The sequence below is a fragment of the Euprymna scolopes genome, chromosome 20, assembly GCF_053919585.1.
Source record: "Euprymna scolopes isolate OS-2025 chromosome 20, ASM5391958v1, whole genome shotgun sequence".
Taxonomy (NCBI): domain Eukaryota; kingdom Metazoa; phylum Mollusca; class Cephalopoda; order Sepiida; family Sepiolidae; genus Euprymna; species Euprymna scolopes.
The window spans coordinates 54,397,594-54,424,567 of NC_136501.1; positions in this window are offsets into that span (position 1 = coordinate 54,397,594).

Here is a 26,974-nt window from a genome sequence, read left to right on the forward strand (position 1 = left end):
GTTGTTTATATCTATTCAGATCCTACAACTTTTGACTACAAGCAAAGTGTATATCTGTTCTGATACTAAAGTTCTTTTCCTCGTTCAATGAATGAGAAATGCTTGTAGAAGGGGGTTATTTTTATTTTTGTTCTAATTCTGATTGTCCATTTAGAGGAGGAGGTATCTCCATTAAAAACAGACCTTGTGTCTAACAGTTCTCGTGTGGAAGCAAATATATATATATATATATATATATATATATATATATATATATATATATATATATATATATATATAAGAACAATATATATACTTATATATATATATATATATATGTGTGTGTGTGTGTGTGTGTGTGTGTGAGGGGTGGGTGTTTGACTGTGGAAATAAGTATATATATATATATACATATATATATATATATATATATATATAGAGAGAGAGAGAGAGAGAGAGAGAGAGAGGTTCCAGGGAAGAGAAAGGGGCATCGCCTTCTAAGCTACGAAGTCTATTTTGAACTCTGTCAAGGCAGGATAAGCTGCTTCTAGCAGCTCCTGTCCACATGTGACAACATTACTCCATCCGTGGACGCACTTGGCTCTTATACATGTAGATAATTGCATCACCAGTCAGATATCTACTGAAATGGTAGAACAATTCCACCATTTTCCCAGCAGCCCTGGCAATGGATTTGTACCATTTCAGATCAGGAGTAAAGGTCAAGCCATAAGTTTGTCAAAACATGGAGCCTCCTCAAGATGAGAGCCATTCATTTCACTTGATGTCAGATGGGGAGCAGAGCGTTGATGATGGAAAGGTAAAAGTTTGGTCTTAGATGCATTAAAATTAACCAGCCACCTCTTTCCCCATTGCACCAAGTGATCAAGATCAGATGGAGAGAGAAACAGGGTATGGCACGATAGTCTTCTTAGGAAAATTAGATTATATGGTATCACTGGAAGAATGCATAATGTAATGCATCTAGCGGAACGGAAACATATTGCATGTTACTGAGGAAGTAATTTTTGCTGAGGTGGTTAAATACTTCTCTTTTTAACACAGATTCTAGTAACTTACTCATGACACACAGAGGACGTTTTGGTTTGTAATCAGAGGGAGATGATCGATCACCTCAATTTTTAAATACGGGGCAAACTGATGCGATTTTCCAGGGTGTCGGGGAAGCAATTCTCCTTAAGACAACTCTTAAATAGCTTTGTAAGTCTGAGAGCTAGTCCTGGTTGAAGATTTTGAGCACTATAGTAGGAACGCTGTTAGGGCTAGGTTTTTTTATTAGCTTGTCAACATCACGCAGATATATTTGTATGTCGCATATCGTGTTTTCAGACACAGAAGGAAATATGGGGATTTGGCGGCCCTGATCGCATAATGTAGAATTAGTAGTAAAGTTTTGGGCAAAAAGTTTGGCTTTATCCGATGCTGATGAGATTACTTCAAGTATATTGATGATAGTTAGGATAGAGAATACACTTCTATTCAGGACCCTGTTTGTAATTTTGAGAACCAAGCCGCTGGTCAGCTATTTTGGACTTGACAGACTGATCATACAACTCTCTCACGTTCTTCCTTACTGTTTTACAGTGGTTGCTGAAACTCCTGAAAGCGGCTTTAGTCTCAGTACATTTTGGCAGCAATGGAAATAGTTATTTTTGGGCGCAATGGCAGGAGCAAATTCTGGAGAGATTCGCTGCTTGCTGTTAGGTTTTTGCTGGAAATTCTGAAGAGTATGAATCGGTCTATAACTCAGGTAACCATTTAGTAAGGTCTGAGTTTATGGAGGACACATTCTTTTTAAACATGGATCGGAGAGGTAGATCTGACATAAATGTACGAAAGCTATCTCAGTCAACCATAGAGTATCTATATACTGTATGATGGAGGTATGTCGGAGGACTTATTATATTGTGTTTTTATATTAACGAAGAAAACCGAGTGGTCTGAAGATCCCAGTCGAGACAGAACAAAAGACGAACATAGATCAGGGCAAGTTGTGAGAAAAAGGTCTAGGAGACTTGCATCCTGACCATCAGTGTCAGACACACGGGTGGGTTCGTGAACAATCTAAGTTAGATCATAAGCAATGGAGAAATCGTGACAGAACCTCCCCTTATCATCTGTCTGGTTTGAGTGGGCTAATTATTCCACATGGTGAACATTGAAGTCTCCACGGGCGTGAATGTTAGCCGAAGGGTGAGCAGACAGGATGTGGTCAAGTTCTCAAATATGCCCTTAAATATACTAACTCCGCTGTTATGTGGATAAGAATCAGATACGCCCAAAGATAGAAAAATTCTGCTATTGTGAGGGAGGTACAACTGAAATCACTCTTTTGTACCTTTAGTTATTTTATAGTTATGTTCACCCCAAACAAGGCGTAGTGCCACTTGGTTACTATTTGGGACCATGTTTAGAGGAGATGAACGAGATGTTGATTTACATAATATTTAAATAATGTCCATAAGTCTGAAGGAAGAAGCTGTTGGAGTAGCAGACTTTCTGACAGCTAGGGCCATCTACAGTAAAGCGATTGAATTTTATTGCTAATCGGGTTGTCGGTAAAATGTACCCTGAGGAGGAAGAAATACGATGAGTTCATCAGAACACATTCCATTAAAATATTTATAAAACAGTCACAGGTTTGCAATATTGCGGTGATGGGACAGAGGTTGAAGCTTAATTGATTCTACTTTGTATTAGAGGAAGAGATTAGTGGAGGATACAACGGCCCAGATATGACAAGGATACTTCTTTCATGGGCGAACCTTTACCTTACAAGATAACGACATATCTTCTCTACCGTTCTTTTTTTAGTCCTGAACAATATTCTAATTGAGTATCCCTGATAGATGCAGCACTCTCTTTAGATCCGAGCGCGTGAATAAATATATGGAGATTTTTCTGTTCACTACAGTAATTGGTCTTGTCTTACGAGGATGCTCATGATGCGAGCTTGCAGAGTTTTCTATTAACTTTAGCAATGTTACTTTACCAATTCGGCGTCGATATCGTAAGAATCAGTAAGACCACTTCTCGATCTATTTTGGGATGCACGACCCGAGACTTTTGTGACGAGTTAACTGACTCGGGGACGCTTATATGTGCGGTAATAAACCTTCTCAAACGCACTTGATATGTTAGATTGTATAAAACCTTAACTTTAGTCTAATCGTTTGTTCCTTTTTTCATCGAATTTTTTCGATAATCGATTATCGATACTTATTGAAGATATTGAAAACCAATAGCACATAAAGTACATTTGTGTGAATTTTCAAAAAGTAAGACCCAATCAATAATATCGTTAATTATGCTATTTTTATTTTATTATTTACGGGGTCAGACTTAAAAACGACATCGGTTATTTATATATGGAACGTCAAGCTCTCAAAACAGAGCGCTCTAAATTGAAACAAAAATAAAAATAAAAAAATATCTGGAATTATTTGGGATACTAACACTTCTCTCTCTGTCTCTCACTCTCTTTTACTCTGTATCTGTGTATATATATATATATATATATATATATATATATATATAGTAGTAAATAATGTAAATATTTATGGCAATTAAGCTACACAGACCATTATGCGTTTCAATCCCGTGAGAATTCGTCAAGCTTATGCCATCACTCACGAGAAAGCCTGACGAATTCTCACGAGAATCAAACGCGGAATATTCTGTGTAACTTAATTGTCATATATATTTTCATTACTTACTACCTAGCTCTACCTATGTATTGTGCACTTAGAAGTAAATACTGATAGATTTACGCATACAATTATATATTCGTATATGAATTTATGTGATTAATTAAGTAATCATATATATATATATATATATATATATATATATATATATATATATATATATATATATATATGGTCATTCACATACAGTACTGTTTAGCTGTTTCACAGCTCATCAATGCGGCTAGACAGGCAACAGCCTCAAGCCAGGAGCGAAACCCGGCCGCTCAAATGACAGTAAAGGCTTCTCACCATTACACTATACGGCTGATGCTGTATGGGTCATGAATAAATAATGTTTTGACATCGTTCAAATTCATCCGCTCGATTTGTTTACACAAAGAGCGTCGCTTAATACGCTAATGTCAGTTTTGTATGTTTTCACATTTTATTTATACCAATCTTTTAATTTATTAAGCTGGGTCTAATTATCGAGCATATAACAAACAAATAACAAAAGTTTATATTCCAAATTTCAAGATGTTGACCATCTCAGTTTTTATTCCTTTAAGTATGTACACAAGCAGAATGGTGACAGTAATTGTTTAGTAGCGCAAAATCTTACATTTAATTATTATATCAACCAATGAATTTATTTCGCTCTTAACTCATTAGAATAAAAATGTGGCGTAATAAGATGCAAAATCAGGTTTTTGCAACTTCTTTTACAATCTATGGAGTTTGTAATCATTTATATATGATTTATATTATTTGAAAATTTATAACTGATTTTTTTTCTCCTGAGAAGTTAAAGGGGAGATAGATTCATTGTTTCATGTAATAATAAAATGAATGATTTTGCGCTACGAAACAGGTGCTGTCAAGAATTGTGCATGTCAACATACTTAAGGGAAATAAATAGTAAGATGGTCAATGTCTTGACATTTTAAATATCGATTTTTGTCATCTATTTGATATATATATATATATATATATATATATATATATATATATATATATATATATATATACGAAGATATTCAATCTTTATCAACGTTCCACGACAGTTATGGCTAAGTTTATCTCCTCTAAAATGGTCCTGAACCATTTTTAATGTCTGAATTTTTATTTTTTTGTCTGATAAGATCTATTATGATCGACAGAGCCTGCATATAGTAGCAAAATATGAATGAATTTACATAAAGAATGATAAAAAAATGTATAATTTTCTCTCTTTGATCGAGCACAATCAACGACCTTTGTTGAAATTTAATTACTCTTCGTTTTTGGATATCTACTTACCTGGAATATATATATATATATATATATATATATATATATATATATATAACATTATTTTATTACTCCGTGTCTTGGTTTTTCATTGATAATTATGTTTGGATCATTGTAATAATGTTTTTAAATCATTGAAATCGTTTTTACGCGTTTTAGACGTTGTGTGAAGCGTCCTCGTCAGTAATTATTTTCAAATGTGTTGGAGACGTAAAAATGGCATTTTCGTAGTTCATTTGAAGTGTTCCCAAGCGGTTGAAGCGTGTAAGTGTCTACTATTCATTGGAATGTTCAATTTTTATTACTCTTTTATTGGGCTTGTCGAGACCGCTGACCTCGGCTATGGTCACTCCTATGTTGTGTTTCTCTCACTCTCTCTCACTCTCTCTCTCTCTCTTTCTGCTTGTGTTTTTTTTCCTTTAGGGTAGGGCGTGTGTGTGTGTGTGTTTGTGTGCGTGTGTTTTCTTTTATTGGTTTGAGAATGTGTGTACTGTTTTATAGTATTATGAGGTTATTTGCGTCCCTAGGAAGGTGACGGTGATCCAAGGTAGTTTCGTGGTTTAATTTTAAATTCTGAAAAACAATATATAGAGACATATATTCGATTTAAGAATTTATTGCTTGACAAAAGAATATATAGAAAGGGTTATTTTAATTTCCTTAATCCATGGATTTTCAACAATGGCACATATCATCAGAAGAAATGAAATGCAGTTAACAAAATTTTCAGCTGCGAATGGACGCTATTTTGCTTTCCATCACAATTATTGAAAATAGTTTTTTGGTGGTTGTGGATAATTATATGGAGAAAATTATACGAAAAGAGAAGTTGATACAACCTGGGTAGTCCATTATCGGAAGGAGTCCAATGACATTCGGGGTTACAAATCCGGATGGGCAGAAAATAGGCCCATGGGAGAGATTGATATTCCCATATAGCGAAAGCGTATAGCTCAATCTTAAACCACGAAACTTATATTGCTTTATTCTTAAATATTGAGCTTTTTCTTTTTAGCTAGGATCTCCTTGAAAGTATTACTTAAAGTAATATCGATCAGGATTTTCATCTGAATATTATCAATATCTGATCATGTCTCGCTAATCAAGAAGCTCCCTTTCCCTGGTTGAGCTTTTCTATCCTTATCAAAAATGTTTGGCTAAAAATATCCCCATTCCCTCAAATTCATCTTTCATCCACAAGCTTACACAGGCTATCAATGAATTCCTCATTAATATTAGATGGAAGGCATACACTTTTGATATGCGCGCCTACAAACAGTATAAAATCAAAACACATATATCACACCCAGAATACTGTATAAATAACCTCTCAATTAACTCTAACAGAGAACTAAAACAAATTGAAAGAACCGCCGCCAATTTCTATGGACTAAAAACAGTCTCCACCCAAACTTTAACCTCCACTTAGAAGAGTTTGAAAAACTTATGTTGAATCTAGTTAAGAAGATTAAATTTAAAAAACAGAAGCACTCAATTAATGCCAGTAAAATAAACATATTCACACAGAAAGTTAAGAAAAACCCAAACCTATTTGTACTCGCAGATAAAATAAAAAAACACTATAAGATGGATTACCCCACATATAAGAAACTTATGTACAAATAATTGAATAAATCATATAAAACTGTTCATAAAAATGAATTAGACACGATAAATATAGATGCCCTAAACATACTCAAACAAATGAACCTCCACAATTTCACCGAAATCGTTACCCCAGGAACCCCAAGATTTACAATGAAGGACCATAAAGAAAATTTCCAAGACAACCCCTCGTTAAGATTAATCTGTCCCTCTATCTCTGATTTAGGACTAGTTAGTAAGAAAATCTTAGACAGAATTATATCGCTGATAAGAGAGAAAATAAAATTCCCCCTCTGGCAATGCTCCCAAACTGTCCTCAATTGGTTTATTCAACTCAAAGATAAAAAAAGACTTAACTTTATAACTTTCGATATATGTAATTATTACCAATCTATATCGCCAATACTTCTTAATAAAGCTCTGATTCTCGATAAGAACAACTCCAATATAACAGATCTAAGAAGGAAGCTTATCCTCCTGGCTAGACGTTCTCTGATTGAATTTGACGGAAAGTACTGGACCAGGAAAGACACCCAATCTATTTTTGACATTTTAATGGATGCGACCGACTCTGCACAAGTTACTGATTTAGTCGGTCTCTAGCTGTTAAGGGGGCTCAGCTTAGAATTCAAATACTTGCAGGGAGGCTATATAGAGATGATGCCCTTTTCATCACAAAGGACAGGCCCAGACAATACAATAATACCGTAAATAAATTACATGAGTTCTTTAGAAACTATGACCTTTCTATTGAAGTAGATCCTAATAAGAAGACTTCTAATTTCTTGGACATACCGCTAAATCTTAATTCGGAAACATACTCCCCTTACCATAAGCCTAATTTTAACCTTTCCTATGTAATAAACCATCGAATCATTCCAGATCTATTATCAACTCTATAGTACCATTCGTCTCAAAAAGAATGTCAAGCCTGTGAGCCGATAAGAGAATATTTAGCCTAGCAGCAACCTTTTACAATAATACCTTACGCAATTCGGAGTATACGGATAAGATAGAATACATAGGTAAAATATTGGAAAATAATAAAAATAATAAAATCAATAATCACGCATAACATGACCCAAAAGAAAAACAATAACCCCATCCGTAACTCCTCGAACAAGCATAACCCTAGTACAGAGCACACAAAATCTAAGACTAAATCCAATAGTAAACAAAAAAAGAAAAACAATAAACTAAGGCGAAAAAAAACATATGGTTCAACTCGCGATACAGCTCCAACGTAAAAACTAATATACCTAAGGATTTTTTTCAAATAATTGAACAATCTTTTCAACAACCCCATAGATACAGCATTATATTAAATAAAAACTCAATAAATATCTCTTACTCCACTATGCCTAACATAGCACAAACGATAATAACATCAAACAACTCTAAAATAAGAAAATCCCAGGCCCATCCCCCATGGACTCCACCCACACAAAATTGTAATCGCCGAAACAAACAATCCTGTCCCTAAGGAAACGATTGCATCCACAAGGACGTAATCTATTCATGTACAGTCACTGAACTCCCAACCACAAAATCAAATGCAACGGATGGAACACTAAAATATCGTACTCAAAACACATTAACTACTGAACCAACTATGCCCACCCCATAAATAAGACACATGATAACACCCAAGTCTAATCAGGAACCCCATTCTCAAAACGATTCGAACCTAATCATCCCGTCCCCTCTACAAGTTCATCCAGCACCCATAGTTGAAACTCCAAAAGCTTAAACACGATTAATGAATATGTAAAATCCTACACGTATATCGGCGCAACAGCAAATCTAATTAAACTGAGAATTTCCAACCATATAAGTTCCTTTAATAATGAAAATCCAAATAGTAATAGAGGAACCTCCCTAACAACTCTGATTAAAGACCTCCAACATAGGAATATCCCGTACTCGCTAACCCTAACCCTAACCCAGACCTCCAATATAGGAATATTCCATACTCGCTAAAATGGGATTTATTGAAAAAATCCAATTCATACACCCCTAAATCCAAACTCTGCAACCTTTGCACTTCAGAAGCAGTTGCAATAATAACATATCCTAAAGCCACGATAAACACCAAAAATGGGTTTATTTCGTTATGCAAATACAGGAAAAATTTCAAATATAGCCAGCTCAAAGTCACCTAAGCCACCACACCTGAACTAGTTTCGGCACACTATGTGTACGAGCATGGGTTCAAGCTTGTATGAGTGTATATGTATGCACGCATGAGAGGATGGATGTTGTATGCGCTGTAGCAATATTAATATTTACGTATGTCTATGTGTTTCTTATACATATGCATGTTTGAGTAAGTATATGTTTGTACGTGTCTATATATAATTGGCTGTATATATATATATATATATATATGTGTGTGTGTGTGTGTGTGTGTGTGTGTGTATATATGTGGGTATGTGTGTATATGCATACCTAAGTGAATATTTGTGCGTCTATATATATATATATATATATATATATATATATATGCTTGCTCTTATTTCTATAAACTTCATTTCCTTATATATGAGTATGTGTATGTGCGTCAGCTTGTGGACGTTCGGTTTATGTTGAATCTATATACATATAATTATGGGATGTAGTGTGTATGTATGTATGCACGTGTGTGTGTGTGTGTGCGTATATACTGGGTATGTATGATTGTTTATGTGTGTACATATATACATATGTATATGTATATATATATATATATGTGTGTGTGTGTGTGTATGTCTATGTATATGTATGTGCGTGTGTTTATGTGAGCATAGATATTAAACAGAGTCACGCACTTTAGCCGTTTACTGGTACACTCTAACAATCTATATCTCCCTAGACCATAAAAACGTTGTTGGCAATTGGAGAATACACCCTATCTCTAAAATAGAATCACCAGATAAACCCGATTATTTGTTGATATATACATATCTTTAAACGTACGGACACGCTCTCTGTATTCGTATGTTATGTATCAGTGTGCGAAACCTTTATCCCTTTCTAAACATAACCCTTATGTAGTTGTATATTTGCTGTAAGGAGTATGAATTGCATGCTTGCACTTGATTATATTGATGTTCGAGTACGCGTGGATTCATATTCGCCCGACTATATAAGTAGTTCCCTTCTCTAATATGCGTGTTTGCGTTATGATATATCTATGTAATTGAATGCACTATATATATGGGTATAGCGATGCGTATATGTATAGGTATATATCTGTGTAAGCATAGTATGTATCACTGTTTGTATGTAGGTGTGGGCTGTCTGTTTGTATGTGTGCATGTCTGCACATGTATATCTACGTATGTTTAATTATCTGTGGGCATGCATAGGAGAGTGTATCTGCCCGAACATTGTGCGAGTAACACAAAAGATGAGACTAGTAGTCCGCTTACCAAAATGATGCGGTGTCGTTTTGGTTACATAAGGCATTTTATTAGTTGAGTAGACCTTTTCATTGTCTGTTGTATTTCTATGTATATAAAGTTGCGCTATTTATCGCTAAAACGGCGATATTATAACATCGATTCCACCATTACCTAATAAAAGACAAAGACTTGTTTTAGACAGTGATCATGTGTATGCAAGAAATTATCCAGATTGACTAATTTGAATAATTTTCTTCAAAATAAAATTATCATTGCTTAACTATCTATCGCTATTATTTTCATTTTCAATAATTGTTTTCATTTAAGCATAAAATCTCTTGTCATGACGATATTTTTTGTGGATAAATCTTGACTATGTTTGCTGAGAACAACATTTGCGATCCTTTATGGTCAATTTTTTTCTGGTTTCTTGATTTTCAATAAATTATAAATGGTAAATTATTTACAAGGTTCTATAAACGACATATACACCCTGTGATCAAGGAACCAATCAGTGAACTATCCCCCCCAAAAAAAACCCAAATAATTTTAAGCAGAAGCTAATTGGTTTCTACAATTTCTCGAGGGAATGCCAGGGCATGTGTTTTTCTCGAATCATAAAACATTTTCGTTTTATTATTTACGAGCGGGGGTATCCGGCGTTGCCCAGGTGTTTGGATGTGTGTGCGTGCGTGTGTGTGTATGTGTGTGTGTGTGTGTGTGTGTGTGTGTGTGTGTGTTGGGGGGAGTTAGATCAAAACAACCCTGTTTAAAAAAAAAACGTTGGCCGGGTGTTTGGATGTGTAAAAGAAAAAAAAAACAGTTTTAGTAGAAAGGTAGGCTTGAACCCCAACATTTAATTGCTGAATTCGTACTCAATGAAGAACGTAAGACGAAGTGTGATATTAGAAAAGACACAGCAGTTAGCATCTCTGCTACAAAATATTTCCAAAGGAAGTGTCCAACATGCGGGAAATACTTCAGAGCTCGAATTCGTTTAAAAATCCATCTCCGAACAGACAGGCAATTGCATTGCCACGATCATCTTCACATACGATTGACGAACATCGTCAACATCAATCTTTATTATCAAAAAATTATAAAATCTTTATTAGAAAAATAAATTTTATATAGATTAATTAACAAAAACACGTTCTGAAACTACACTTTATGTTTTGTCGATAAAAAAGAAATTCTTCTAGACGGAGACATTTGTTTGAATCGACAGTGTTCTTTTTGGGCGGACTTTATTTTTCTCGCAATAAAAATCAACCTTGTGTCTAACTCTACCTTCCTGGCGACACAAGTAAATATAAACATAGGCTATGTATTTTACAATATCAATTTCACAAGAGTTTGGACATTGGGTTTAATTCGGTATTTATTTTAACAATTGTTTACGTATTTTAGTCTTTTATCTCCACACTTCATCAGCGATGTTTCTCTCAGAACGGGAAAGACTTGTACTTTTCTAGGTCGCATTCCACCCATCTCACATTTATCGTTGGCTAGTGTCGGATCTTGAGATGATATTTTTCTTGCTCATTTCATAAAGTGGTATCATGCTGTGTCTGGAGCGATTTCCATAAAAAATGTATAAATAACTGATGGAGTGTTATCAGTTGCATTGTATGGGTGCGTAAATTACAACTAATTCTTAGAGATGGTCATTGAGCACAATTCAGACCCCTCCATGTTTTTGTCTTTTTTGTTTGGTTTGGTTTTTGTTTTTTGTTTTGTTTTGTTTTCTTTAATATGGAATTTTGGGATTTTCTTGCAAGCGCACGAATAATCCAGACTCTTGCTTGTTTGCGGAGGTTTGCCTAAAGCAAGCGAGTGTAATCCGTCTCCGGGAGTTGTTTACGTTCACGACAAGAACATATCGATCCAAAACACTCATCGATATTTCACAGTGAAGAATTATTGTGGTAATGATTGGTTACGGCCATTTCCTTCCTTCCGCCCGTTCTTTCTTTCTTCGGAAGTTTTGTTTTCGACAAAATCTGCCAACTTGGTTCGCAAGAAAGCATTTATCTTCCGGATAAAGGCCAAGTATATCACTGCACCAACACGGACGAAACCCATCATAGCAAAGACAAGAAAACAAATACGCCGGCCATTCATTAAAATAAACCCAACTAACCGATTTCGATCCGACATATATTTGTCCTTGTTTTTCAAATGTCATTAAAAGCAAAAATGAACATTCATTTTTACTCTCTGTGTTGTTGGTTCTTTCTTTCTCACTTCCTTATTGTCAGCCTTTCGTCTGTATTGACACGTTGATACAATTCGAATGAACACGAAAGCGATAGGCTTCAATAGCAACCCTCTTTCTTTCCTCATCTCGTTGGGATACGTCCTCATCTTTACTTTAAAAAAGTAGGGTTTTCACGGGAAAGTGATAAGGCAATATTTTCTAACCAATGAACATCTTTTCAAACCAACATCTTAAAAGCATATGCATAATTAATCGAGAACAGTAACGCAGCCATCGAGAGATCTGCAGATATGACAGCCGATGCACTTTGAAATTAACCTCGAATCGATAATTCCTATACTCATATGTAAACTTTTCTAATCTTATGCACATCTATAGACGTACTAACAAGGGCAAGGTAAACCAACACATACACACACGCACACTGCGTGTCACAATGTATAATATTTATATACGCATAAGATTCACAGCGTATACATTACTCTAACAAATATATAAACTGTTCAATTAAGATGACTAACGGGAGGTAACTTGTTGTAACTCTGCGAGACATAACCGACGATTAATGGGTCAAGCGTGTCAACAACGATCCGTTACGGATTTTGACTTTCACCGCAGATGCAAATAACTCAAAGAATAGATTGGTCGACAACTTGATTTGAAGGACAAATAACCGATGGTACGCGAACAAAATTTAGTGGTAGCCGATCTATTTCTTAAGCCCAAACTTGATGTTGTGGTTTACGGCAACAAGATATGTAACATAATTGAATCAGTCTAAGGAAGCGCATACATACCAAATGCCTAAATGAAAATATACATTTAACTTTCATTTCTTATTTCATTTTAGTAACAATTTTATGCGAACGTATAGTTGCTGTAAATGAGTAATATTTATCAAAGAAAAGAATACAAAATTGGATATATCTCTGATTTTGAGTTTGACCAGCCAGAATTCGATTTATCCACTTACAAAACATGTATTTAGATACGAAGTTCTTATTATTAATCTAAGTGTTGCCCCAAATAATAGCCAGCAAGATAGGGAGCCTTTTCAATGATGACTTTAATGGTCAGTGTTTTATTTCTTATAATTTATGAGAAATAACCGTTGATTAATTTATTTATTGCGGAATATTATCCTCATCTTTCTTTTTAGTTGTTGTTTCACGGCGTTTCGCTTAACTATTCCTCTAGCCTTCGTCAGGTGGTAACCGGGACAGGATAGGAATTTCGAATATCATGTATTCTCAGCAATTACTGTCTTCCATGGTTGTTGTTGTCTCACCATGTTTTTTGCCAAGTAAGCCTCTGCCCGGCTTTGGGTAGGATTGAAACCGATATCATCAGACAATTCTCACCATGAACAGTAGAAGGCCAGAGGAATAGTTGGCCGAAACGTCCTGAAACAGCAACTAAAACAATAAAGATGAAGATAATAGTCCGAAATGAATAAATTAATGAATAATATATGTCTCAATAATGAATTCCAATTAAATAATATATAATCGGTTATATTTATAAGAAGTAGTGAAAGTTATTGCGGAAGAAGTGTTATGGGGTCCATGGCATGAATAACGCGATCAACGCGGTACTGAGTTAAATCCAGCTTACTCATATCGAGTAGGTGAAGAAAGGTCAAAGAGTTTCACATCAAATTCGTTGACTTTAGTTGACAAAGCGTCCACCTGTTTTGCAGACAAGCTAGGGAGTGTATTACGGTTACCGGGAATTACACACACACCCATATAAATAGAAACGCACATGGGGATTTTTTAGTTAGAGCCAAAGTCGAGTGTAGAAGAGTAGATACTCGATTGGAGTCGAAGTTGATGGACCAGAAGAAAGGTGAGTCGACGGAAACGCAAAAATGCTCGAGTCAACAATGCGAATGGTTCCCCGGTTCATTTGCACACGAAATAAAAAGACCATTGCCAGAAAATCGGCGTCGTATTTCTGTCGTAGATTCTCTTTACAGCTCATCGACCAGTGACGGGAAGAATCGATCCCAGAAGACCAAGACAATAGCAAAAGTGTATGGTGAACTTTTTCGCGTATATATTCACACGCACGCGCACAGTTAAGAACTAGACATTACTTTAGGGTCTTCCAAAGGAGTTCGACCGCGTGTATACACATCCGAGTGTATAAATGTATATAAACTGTATATAGGACGCGTACGTAATTAAATGGGAAGATGCACAGGGCGAGTTTGAAGAAAACAATCACAATATCTACTAGTATAACCATTGCGCCACCGAGATCTCACCTGAAGAAGATCGGAGGTTACATCGACCTAAACGTTGTAAAAATCACGCTTAAGATTAGAACAGTAGTCCGATCAATTGACATAATACGAACATACCATGTATTCTCGATTTAATATAAAATATCACATTGACTTGCTAGTAATATATCTGAATGCGAATGCCCTATAATAAAATCTTAACTCAAGTTCTAATCAATTTCAGCTGCACTTGAAGCCCGCAATTCCATCGATCTATACATTCCTAATTTCCTTCTTCTCTTTTACTCTCTGTTCTCTTTCAACTTTCTTTACTTTTTTTATTTATATTATTGTTCTCGCGTCTCTGTATTTCTATCTTTTTTTTTCTTTTATCTACTAAATATACGCAATTTAATTATTTCTTGAGGAAGATAATAAAATACACGAAAGAGATTACGACAACAAAAAAAATTGACACATATATTAAGTATTCACTATTTCTTTTGTGGATGTTTTAATTTTGAACTATAATATTTTTTAAACATATATCTATTTTGCTCTGTCCTTCTACACACATACACACACACAAGCACACACACACACACATATATATATATATAGAGAGAGAGAGAGAGAGAGAAAGAGAGAGAAAAAAAGAGAGAAAAAGAAATAAAAAACAGCTATGTGTTCATCAGCGTTTCCTCTTTATTTCGAGACTTGTTCGATATATATAAGTCTCTGATGAGTTCTTTGGAAAATCCATACCATTTAAAGAAACATGTGTAAGACGCACCATACAACGAATAAAATAATATGAATGTTGTAAAAATTAACTTGTAATATTTTAAGTGTTTACTAACGAAATGGTTAGGCGACGTTACAGAGTAGTCGTTGTATAACCGATATATATATATATATATATATATATACATATATTATTTTTAAAACAGTAATCTACATATATATATATATATATATATATATATATATATATATATATATATATATATATATATATATATATAATAGAAGGGGGACTTGACGTTGCCCTGGATTGAATGATGACCAACGAATGTTTCACCCTCTCATATTTTTATTAATCTCGAAATCGGTGAAATAGCCCATTTTCAATTAAATCGATGTATTGTTTTTATTAATTTACAAAGGAGTCACCATTTATCAAGGCCCGGAGGCCACTCGACGATAATGGTTACTTTTTGTACAGTAGTCAATGGGACAATACCCTAGTAATTGTTAGCAGTGGAAATTTGGTAAAATGGATTGCTTATTAAGAACTTGTTCACGTGGAGCTTGGAAACAATTATATTGTAGTAAGCTGGGAAGCAGGGAAACGAAAGAGAGTTCCACACGTGTGCAGTTCTAAGAAAGAAGCTTTTTTCATGAAATCTATGTTTAGCTTTTGGGCACAGATTAAGAGTGGGGACAATTATTGATAGTGGTTTCAGAAAAACGAATGTTTTTCGTAAGAGTTTCGCGAGGAGGAACCATAGATTGGAGCTCAGCCGAGGACTTGCCATGCAAATAACGATAAAGCAGAGACAGGCTCGCATCGTCTCTTCTGTGAGAAAGATGTTGCAGGGAAGAGAAAAGAGCATCTCCAACTAGATTACGAAGTCTATTTTGAACTATGTCAAGGCAGGATGATGTTTCTCGCAGCTCCTGCCCAGATGTGTAAACAGTACTCCATCCTTGGGCGTACGTAACTCTTGTAGAGGTAGAGAATTACATCGGCATTGAGATATCTACGACAGCGGTAGAATGATCCCACCATTTTTCCAGCGACCTTGGGAATAAATTTGATCTGCGTGTTACCCGGAAGCTTGTCAAAAAATGAAGACTCCCTAAGCCTTTCATTTCAAGTGATGCAAGACGGGGATAAGAAGGTTGATATGTAAAGATAGAAACTTGGTTTTAGATGCATTAAAATTAACCAGCTACCAGTTGCTCGCGATCACGGGAAAGAGAGTCAGAGAGAACTTGATCGTTTACGGCCTTTTACGTGTTGCCATAAATGGTAGTGTTGTCACTATAAATGTCTACGAATGATCCTAGGGTTTGATTTCGGAGATCATTGATGTAGATCAGAAAGAGAGTTGGGGCCAGGATGGACCCCTGAGGGACTCCAGCATTATTACTGTGAGCTTACTTTCAGAAACCTATGAACCGATGAGTCCCTAACTAGCTTGCGCTAGTCGAGGATCTATCGCGGTGCACCGTGCGAAACATTCACATGCTTTCCCGCAGTGATTTAGTCCAGAATACATTGTAGACTACATTTCCCCGTAGAGAACTTACTGTTGATTTACCAAAAATTATTTCTAACGGCTTGAATAAAGTTTAAAATGCACATAAATTAATTTCGACTCGATATATATTATCTTAAAGCGCCTACTGTTGGTTTTATGTATGGCATCACTGCTTGTACGGTGATAATGGCATTAATTTAAGTCCAAAATGAAAAGGTCAAGTATCATGTGCAATTCTGCTTTAAACAGAAACATTTATTACAGACGTGCTTCTGGTGTATCAAAAAACCTATTGCTGATTTTATCAAATTGAAACTTTTACGTAAGGAACCGGATACATTTTCCCGGAGTAGCAAGGCAATTACAGATTGCTCTTGCTAACTCTGGTTCTCAGGTTCATGTCAAGTTCTTACCGACTCACGCTGAGAGAGTGAGATTGTTTCTGTGCAGTGATTTCTAACTATAAAACAACGCTCAGGTTCGTTTCGCAAACCCATTCTTAGCACCGACCTGTAAACGCACACATTTAAATTACGTGACAGTGGGTACGTGGAGAAGCAACAGGTGGAGGGAAACACTAGCAGTTGTAGTCACAATCATGCATATTGGCGGTCTATTGGCAAGAGTTCTCGTTTTATTCTGAAGGCTACGGCAAAGTCCGGCAGCACTCACGGACGACCGAGCAGCCTAAATAGGAAAGCATTGTTTATCTGCACATAGAGAGAGGATTAGAAAAGTCCCAAATAAGCGCTTGTCCTTCTTACCCTGTCAGCTTATCACGATTGACGAACTCATCCTCATTTCTGTCGAAAAGTACAGCACAACAAAATACTTAAACTAATCTGGGGAGAATAGAAATATCTGAATACGACCCGACGAAGTTATTACTTCAAAACCAGAAAGATCAAAAGCGTTTGTTTGAAATGAACTTTAGTCTTACGGAATAGATATTGAAGAATTCAACGAAAAGAGACTCGCCGTTTGTTTGTTTGTTTTTTTTGTTTTGTTTTTTTACTATATATAAGCGAGATAATTCAATGGGAAATTATTTTAAATAAAAAATAATGTTTTCTTTTGACATTTTTTTTTTCAGAATTAATTTCCATAAATCTAATTTTCGTATTGTTTTTTAATTGATTTATAGCGATAATTATTTAAATCTCAGATAAATATTTGTTTCGAGGCGATTCTAGATGGCGGTAAATCAAATAGAATGCTTCCGCCTTGAATAAAGGTTTGTGATATTGATACAAATTGTTAACTAATGAGAAAAATTGGGTAAACAATTCGTTATATAAGCAAAAGTTAATTCTTCTTTACGGTTGCGGATGTTGAGCAGTAACAAAGGCAGGTGAAAGACTGTTGGAAGCAGCGGAGACATGATTTTTTAAGAGAATTTTACGAAATTCGTAGATAGAAATGAATACTAACGGAGAAGTTATGCGTAAGACAGAGTATAGCAGATCACTATTTAATACCGACCATGCCAGACAGTTAAAGTTCTTCCAACAATTAATGCGGACGGCTTGGAAAAAAGCCTGATGCTAGGAGAAATCGCCGGAAAAAAAGCAGAGGAAAGCAACAAAGTTCATTGATAGTCTCAACATGGTCATTGGAAACACGACTATAGATCCCATCAGAAAAACCGAATGCAAAGAAGACTGGAGAGCCATGATCACTGATGTCTGCAATAACAAACTTGATCCCTGCAGAAGGAGATATAAGCAAAGAGCCGATGGTATTCACCGATATGTACGTAACCAGATTTTCCTTATGAATTTCACTTCTTCATCATAAGACATGCCTGTTGCGTCTCCTATCAGACCGATGATATTTCGCTAGCTGTAATACATTTTTAAGTTTCAGGCATGTAATGCTAAATATATCAATTAATTAATAAAGCAACATGTTCATATGAAAGGAGACGGTATAGTTGGCTCTTCTCGTCTTTGTGCCCTAATGCAATTAGAAGGATACAAGATAGAAGAGACACAGAGAAACGCATCGCTGATAAATAGGTTCTGCAACAGAAAAGTAAGGCCTAGAAACCATATGATATCCAGCAATAAGGTTCTGCTGAGAGACGGCTACTATAAAATATGCCACAAAGGAGTGTGTAAATACCTTCACTAGATCATCTGTAAAAAATTGATATCAAATGTAGCAGCAAGTCCTGAAAACATAGCAGAAAGGACACCATCCACTATTACTATGCAATGCCTCCGGCTGCGTTCCTAGAATATGGCGCTATTAAAACTGGCATAGTGATATCGGACAAGACAGAGAAAGAAGATCCCTAATGATGCTAGGTAAACAGAACAGAGGGGGACAAGATAGCGAAATATCAAGGTCTTACATACCACATGAAATAAAATTGGAATCTTAGGAAGATTTCCATCATTCTGTAAGATATTGGCAGGGCAATACAGATAAAAGTATTTGTTAATATGTTTTAATAGAAAATAATGTTAGAACATAAACAATAATTTAAAAAATAGGTTGAACTCTAGACTCTTACGTCGCATTACGTGTAGGTTACTAAAGTGGCGTGGACATTTAGGAGAGAGCTTGAAAGCACGTATCATTTTTAGTCAAGAGCTGTCTGTCTCGGGCAAACGCGCGTTTTTTTCCGGTCTTCACCAGGTACTCGTAGTGCATTTTTCTTTTTCTTTTTTTCTCCGCTTTTTCTTTCTCGTTTTTCACCCGTTTTGACATCAAATTGCGCACTTCCTTCGTCATTTGCATACATGTCCTGCTGTTGTTGCTGCTGCTGCTGCTGCTGCTGCTGCTAACACGCATCAGCTGCTCCTGGTACTGAATGAAAGCGGTCTTGATTTTGTGTAAAGATAACGTTGGTGACATCAATATAAGTAATACGAGGTGCGTTCCATTTTTTCGTATGGGCACTTTATTGATAGTACACACATGAAACTCTACTCCATTTCCAAAGTAATCTCCTCCGGTTACAATGCCCTTGTTGTGTCGTACCAACAGCTTCTGGAAGACCCCATGTACGTCCTTTTGTGTGAGTGTGTCAATGACCCCTGTTACAGGCTTTTCATCTCCTCAGTTGTTTCATAACGACAGCCTCTAAGGTTTTTGTAGACCCAATATGTCTACATTGAAAAGCACTGTAGAATTATAAACATGAGAAATCACTTTTTACAACAAATCCGAAGCTAAATGATTTTTCAGTAAATAAAAACAATATTTTGGCCTTCCTCGGTGCGTTGTTGGCATTGTTTATTGTTCCTTCTTTATCGAATTATAACGAATAATGTCGGAGATAGCCGATAACGCCTTGTTCAAAAGGGAAATATTGGATCGATTACTCACACACGCGTCACCAACGTGATCTTTACACTATATAAAAGCATTACTTACTGTCTCCATTTGACAACTGGAGTGGTTAGCTATTTCTGTCATTCTGTTACGAGCCATCAAGAATCCAAAGAATGTACTCATGTGACCTTTATGCAAATCCAAACTAGCTAACTTAATCGCTATTTACTCGCATAGAGTCCTTAGTGTGCAACGATTCATCGTAATAGCTCCGCAATGAGGAAATAAAACAATGTCTATAACTCATTGCAGACAGCGAGAATCGGCCGAAATATTTGATCTATATTGTTTTTTTATCTATATTGAAAAATAAATAAATAAATATTAAGCAGCGAATTTGGTTTCAAAACTGAAATGATTTCTTATGCTTTTATAAAAAAATACATTATTTGAGCTATAAGCCACCGACACCAAATCTCGAGAGAATTATCTATTCTATTTGGTTTTCTTTGAGAGTTTTATGCATTCTGTTTCATTCTGGTGCCGAAACTTATGATAAACATATGAAATAGATTTCTAAATGCGGAAGACGTTTTGTCTGTACGGTCGATACAAAAATAAACACAAAGGCACTTGTCAATAGGACAGAAATAATGTTTTATCAATGGAAGCATCGGATTGTTTATAACTTCTCGTCCGAAAAAAATAGTGCGGAAAAAGTGGCGGGAGAACTGAGTATTCGCCGAATAAAAGAGACGCCCTGGGATTACGTTTAATCTATTCAGAAATTATCCGTGTTTCTTACAAATAAATACCTTTATTCTCTTGATAGTCGTTTGCATTATATCTATCGATCTATCTATCTATATAAACGTGAACGTGTCTGTGCATCTGTCTGTCTGTCTGTGTGTCTGTCTGTGTGTGTACATTTCCCTACGCAATAACTCTGTCAGGTTTAAGTCTACAGATTCGAAATTTGAAATATAGGGTACTGAGACTTGGGAAAATCGATGTGATCGGTTTTCGGCCAGAAATTTGTGCTGTTAAGGTGGTCAAAATTCAACGATTTGACCTTTGAAAACTCTACCAAACTCCCACAATTTTTGGTCTAAACACTTGAAATTTTAGATATCGGTTCCATGGACATGGATCTAACATAATAACTCAATTTGAGCCCAAACCAATAAATTTTAAGGGGGTCATAATAGGGGTCAAAGTTTAAAAAATTACACTTTGGGGGGGGGCTCAGCATACACCTCCAAACACCGAGGGAATTGTTTATTCTATTTGGTTTTCTTTGAGAGTTTTATGCATTTTGTTTCACTCTGGTGCCGAAACTTATTTGACCTTTGAGAACTCTACCAAACTCCTCCGACAATTTGGGGTCTAAACACTTGCAATTTTAGATATATGTTCGTTGGACATGGATCTAGCTTACTAGCTGGATTTGTAGCCCAAAACAACAAATGTTAATGAGTCATAATAGGGGTCAAATTTTAAAAAATTGACCGCTTTTTTTTTTTTTTGCTCAACGCCGGGCACCCATGCTAGTCTCTATATATATGTATAAAAGTGAAAGTGTCTCTGTGCGTGTCTGTCTATCTCTCTGGGTGCCTGTGTACATTTTCTTTCGCAATAACTCTGTTAATTTTCAGTCCACAGACTCGAAATTTGATATACAGGGTACTGAGATTTGGAAAAATCTACATGACCGGTATTCGGCCAGAGATTTGGCATGTAAGGGGTCAAAGTTCAACGATTTGACCTTTTAGAACTGTACCAAACTCCTCCGACAATTTTGGGTCTAAACACTTGAAATTTTAGATATAGGTTCCTTTGACATGGATCTAACTTAATAACTCAATTTAAGCCCGAAACAATAAATTTTAAGGGGTATTTGTTAATGTTTTAATAAAAATTAATATGTGTTAATATATTTTAAAAAATTGACTTTTTTTTCTGAGCATACACATCCAAAACACCCGGGAAACGTCGGACACCCATGCTAGTATATCTATAAAAGTGAACGTGTCTGTCTGTCTGTCTGTTGTCTGTCTGTGTACATTTATCTACACATAAACTCTGTCAATTTTTAGTCTACAAACTCGAAATTTGATCTACAGGGTACTGAGATTTGGAAAAATCGATGTGATCAGATTTCGGCCAGAAATTTGGCTGTTAAGTGGTCAAAGCTCAACGATTTGACCTTCGAGAACTCTACCAAACTATTCCGACAATTTTGTGTCTAAACACGTGAAACTTTAGATATAGGTTCCTTGGACAAGGATCTTACTTAATAATTTGATGTGAGCCCAAAACAATAAATGTTTAGGGGTCATAATATGGGTCAAAGTTTAAAAAATTGACCTCTGCGGTCTCTTCCAAATTACTTAGAAAAATTTTGGCCTAAATATTTGAAATTTTACATAAAGGGTATTCAGAGATAGGGCAAGCTTTTTTATCAGTTTGGGTCGAGAATTTTTAGTTACCAATATATAAATGTATGTATGTATGTCTGTTTGCATGTCTGCCTTAAACTTTCAATGGAGGCGACGGATTTTACCAGGATCAGTATCGTTTTGAAGTTCGACCTTTCATACGACAAATATCGAAAAATTGGCTAAAAACATTAATATCTTCCCCTTCAACTAGGCACTTTTTTTACAGGGGAGGGGTTACTTTTTTCGACAATTTTTTTAAAGTCGTCCTCTCCTTTAGATTGTCTAGCCTTAATTTTAAAAGATGTCGCTTCCGGTTTGGCGGTGGTCGTAACAGCCTAAACGTTATGTTTTACCCCGTTTTTTTCCTCCTTTGCGGTACCGGTTCGAGTCTGCCGTCCTACTACCACTTTTTATCGCTCAACATAGAAACACCCGGGCAACGCCGGGCTTAAATGCTAGTATATATTCGTTTTTCTTTTTTATGTGTTGATATTTATGTGAAACCCCCTCTTTTTTCTGGAATTGCATTCACGAGCAAAAGATCTAGCAAATTTGCAGAGTCTTTTAAACATTCATTTTATTTAATTCCATATTAGTGTTTTTCGGTTTTCTTATGGGATTATCATCTTTAGTTAACTATTACCTGTAATTATATTCATGCAGATATTCTACATTATTTATACTTGCATAATATTTGCGTAAAAAGCTTACAGTAAACACAAATTTGTTTCCTATATATTTATATATAAGCATATATTTTTGTTTAATCTATCTATCTATATATCTATAAAAGTGAACGTGTCTCTGTGTGTCTGTGTGTGTGTGTCTGTGTACATTTCTCTACGCAATAACTCCGTCAATTTTCAGTCTACACACTCGAAATTTGATATACCGGGTACTGAGATTTGGGAAAATCGATGTGATCGGTTTTGGGACAGAAATTTTGCGAATTAGGGGTCAAAGTTCAACGATTTGACCTTTGTAACTCTACCAAACTCCTCCGACAATTTTGGGTCTACGCACTTTAAATTTTAGATATAGGTTCCTTCGACATGGATCTAACTTATTAACTTGATGTGAGTCCAAAACAATAAATTTTAAGCGGTCATAATAGGGGTCAAAGTTTTTAAAAATTGACCTCTGCGGTTTCGTCCAAATTACTCAGACAATTTCTGGTCTAAATATTTGAAATTTTACATAAAGAGTATCCAGAGATAGGGCAAGCTTTTTCATCAGTTTGGGTCGAGAATTTTTAGTTACCAATATATAAATGTATGCATGTATGCCTGTTTGCATGTCTGCCTTAAACTTTCAATAGAGGCGACGGATTTTACCAATATGAGTATCGTTTTGAAGGTCGACCTTTCATACGACAAATATCGAAAAATTGGCTTAAAACATTAATATCTTCCCCTTCAACTAGGCACTTTTCTACAGAGGGGGGTCACTTTTTTCGCCGATATTTTTTTAAGTTATCCTCTCCTTTAGATTGTCTAGCCTTAATTTTAAAAAATGTCGTTTCCGGTTTGGCGGTGGTCGTAACAGCATAGACGTTATGTTTTACCCCGTTCTTTTCCTCCTTTGCGGTACCGGTTCGAGCCTGCCTTCCTACTACCACTTTTTTTATTTTTGCTCAACATACACATCCAAACACCCGGGCAACACCGGGCTGAAATGCTAGTATAATTTAAAGTTTGATGTCTGTGTGTGTATGTGTGTGTGTCTGGTCACGAATAGGCTTCTATATGGTTGACAATTTAAAAAAATGATTACATATAATGATAGATGTATCGTGACACAGAAATGGGTATGTTTGATCTGGCAGAACAGTAATCCATTAAAATTGTGGGGTCTGAGTTTGCGCCTGGTCGACAAAGTATGGAAATTAAAAAAAAAAAAAAAAAAAAACGTTTACACGTGTTTTTGATATAGATGTACATAATAATACTTAGATAATTATGTTTTAACTTAAATAGGGATGTCATGATAAAATTGTGGGTTCTGCGTTTGCGTCTGGCCTCCACAGAATGGAAATAGGCACAAGATTTATTAAAGACTTTTCATATTTTTTCTATGTAAGTATACTTTGATAATTATGTTTCAGCTTGAAGAAATATGGTATAATAAAATTATGGGTTGTTCGTTCGCGCATGACCTCCATAGAATAGAAATATGTCACAAAATTTAACAAGGTTTTTTTAATATAGATCCACAGAATATTGTGATAAGTGCTTCAGTGGGAACAGACATGGTATAATTAATTTTGGAGGTTATCTATTTTATTTTTACTTTCATCATATTTTGCTTTGGTTTTGATACCCCCAAATTCGAAGCTTTCTCATTACAATCCTTCCTTTTCATAACCTATCACACTTTCATAAATCAGAGTCCATTTTCTGTAGGCTGTTTTTGAACCCAGTCAACGATGGGTACTTTTGCTAGTATATCTATAAAAGTAAAAGTGTCTGTGTGTCTGTGTGTCTGTGTATATTTCCCAACGCAATAACTCTGTCATCTTTTAGTCTACAGACTCGAAAGTTAATATACAGTGTACTGAAATTTGGAAAAATCGATGTGATCGGTTTTCGGACAGAAATTTCGCTGTTATGGGGTCAAAATTCAACGATTTGACCTTGGAGAACTCTACCAAACTCCTCCGACAATTTTGGATCTAAACTTTAAAATTTTAGATATAGGTTCCTTTGACATGGATCTAACTTAATAACCTGATTTGAGACCAAAACAATAAAATTTAAGTAGTCATAGTAGGAGTCAAATTTTTAAAAAATTACCCCTTTCAGACGACAAATATCAAAAATTTGGTTAAAAACATTAATATAATCACAATAAACTGGGCACTTTTCTACAGGAGGTTTTTTGCTGATATTTTTTAAAGTAATCCTCTCCTTTTGATTGTCTAGCCTAAATTTTAAAAGATGTCACTTCCGGTTTGGCGGTGGTCGTAACAGCATAGACGTCAAGTTTTACCCCGTTCTTTTCCTCCTTTGCGGTACGGGTTCGAGTCTGCCTTCCTACTACCACTTTTTTTTGCCCTACATACACATCCAAACGCCCGTGCAACGCCGGACTGAAATGCTAGTCTATCTATATATCTATAAAATTTAAAGAGTCTGTCTGTGTGTGTATCTGTGTGTCTGTGTGTGTACATTTCCCTACGCAATAACTCTGTTAATTTATAGTCTACAGACTCGAAATTTGATATACAGGGTACTGAGATTTGGGTAAAATCGAGGTAATCGGTTTTCGGCACGAAATTATGCGATTAAAGGGTCAAAGTTCAACGATTTGACCTTTGAGAACTCTACCAAACTCCTGCGCCAATTGAAACTTTAGATATATGTTCCTTGGGCATGGATCTTACTTAATAACTCGATTTGAGGCCAAAACAATAAATTTTAAGGGATCATAATAGGAGTCAAAGTTTGTTTTTTTTAATTTGATCTCTGCGGTCTCTACCAAATTACTAATAATTTCTGGTCTAAACATTTGAAATTTTACATAAAGGATATTTAGAGATAGGGCAAGCTTTTTCATCGGTTTGAGTCGAAAATTTGAGCTACAAATATATATATCTATGTATGTATGTATGTTTGCATGTCTGCCTAAACCTTTCGACAGAGGCGACAGATTTTCACAAGACTAGTATCGTTTAGAAGGTCCACCCTTCAGACGACAAATACCGAAAAATTGGCTACAAACATTAATTTCTTAACCCACAACTGGACACTTTTCTACAGGGAGGGGTCGCTTTTTTTGTCGATATTTTCGAAAGTCATCCCCCCTTTTCGATTGTCTAGCCTTAATTTAAACCTAAGTCACTCTGGTTTGGAGGTAGTCATAACAGTAAAGACGTCAGGTTTTTTTCCCGTTCTTTTCTTCCTTCGCTGTTCAGGTTCGAGCCTGCCTTCCTATTACCACTGTTTTTTTATTTATTTTATTTTTTTTTACTCAACACACACCTCCGAACACCCGGGCAACGCCGGGCACCCATGTTAGTATATATATATATATATATATATATATATATATATATATATATATATATATATGCATGTGTGTGTGCACGCGCGTTCGTGCGTGTTTATGTGCATGAGAAACTGTAGACCTGTAGAATACCGGGCTATTGAAGTGACGTCACATATGAACAAAAACAGGCAAACGAGTAAAGTTTTATTAAGATTATAAATGTTAATCTTTTAAATCATTCGTATATGAACTAATAATATAGAATAAATGTTTACTATAACTATTTGAGCAGTAAGCTGCAACCCTATTATATTCCGAATATATATATATATATATATATATATATAAGTAAAATTGTCTGTCTGTCTGTCTGTCTAGATGTGTACATATCCCGACTAATATACTCTGTCAATTTGTAGTCTCGAGACTGAAGATTTGACATAAGAGGTATTGAGATTTCGGAAAATCTTTTTAATCAGTTTTCGACCAGAAATTTGGCTGTCAAAAGGACAGTGTTACACTATTTGATCTTTGAAAATTCTACCAAACTTCTCTGCCAATTTTAGGTCTAAGCACTCGAGA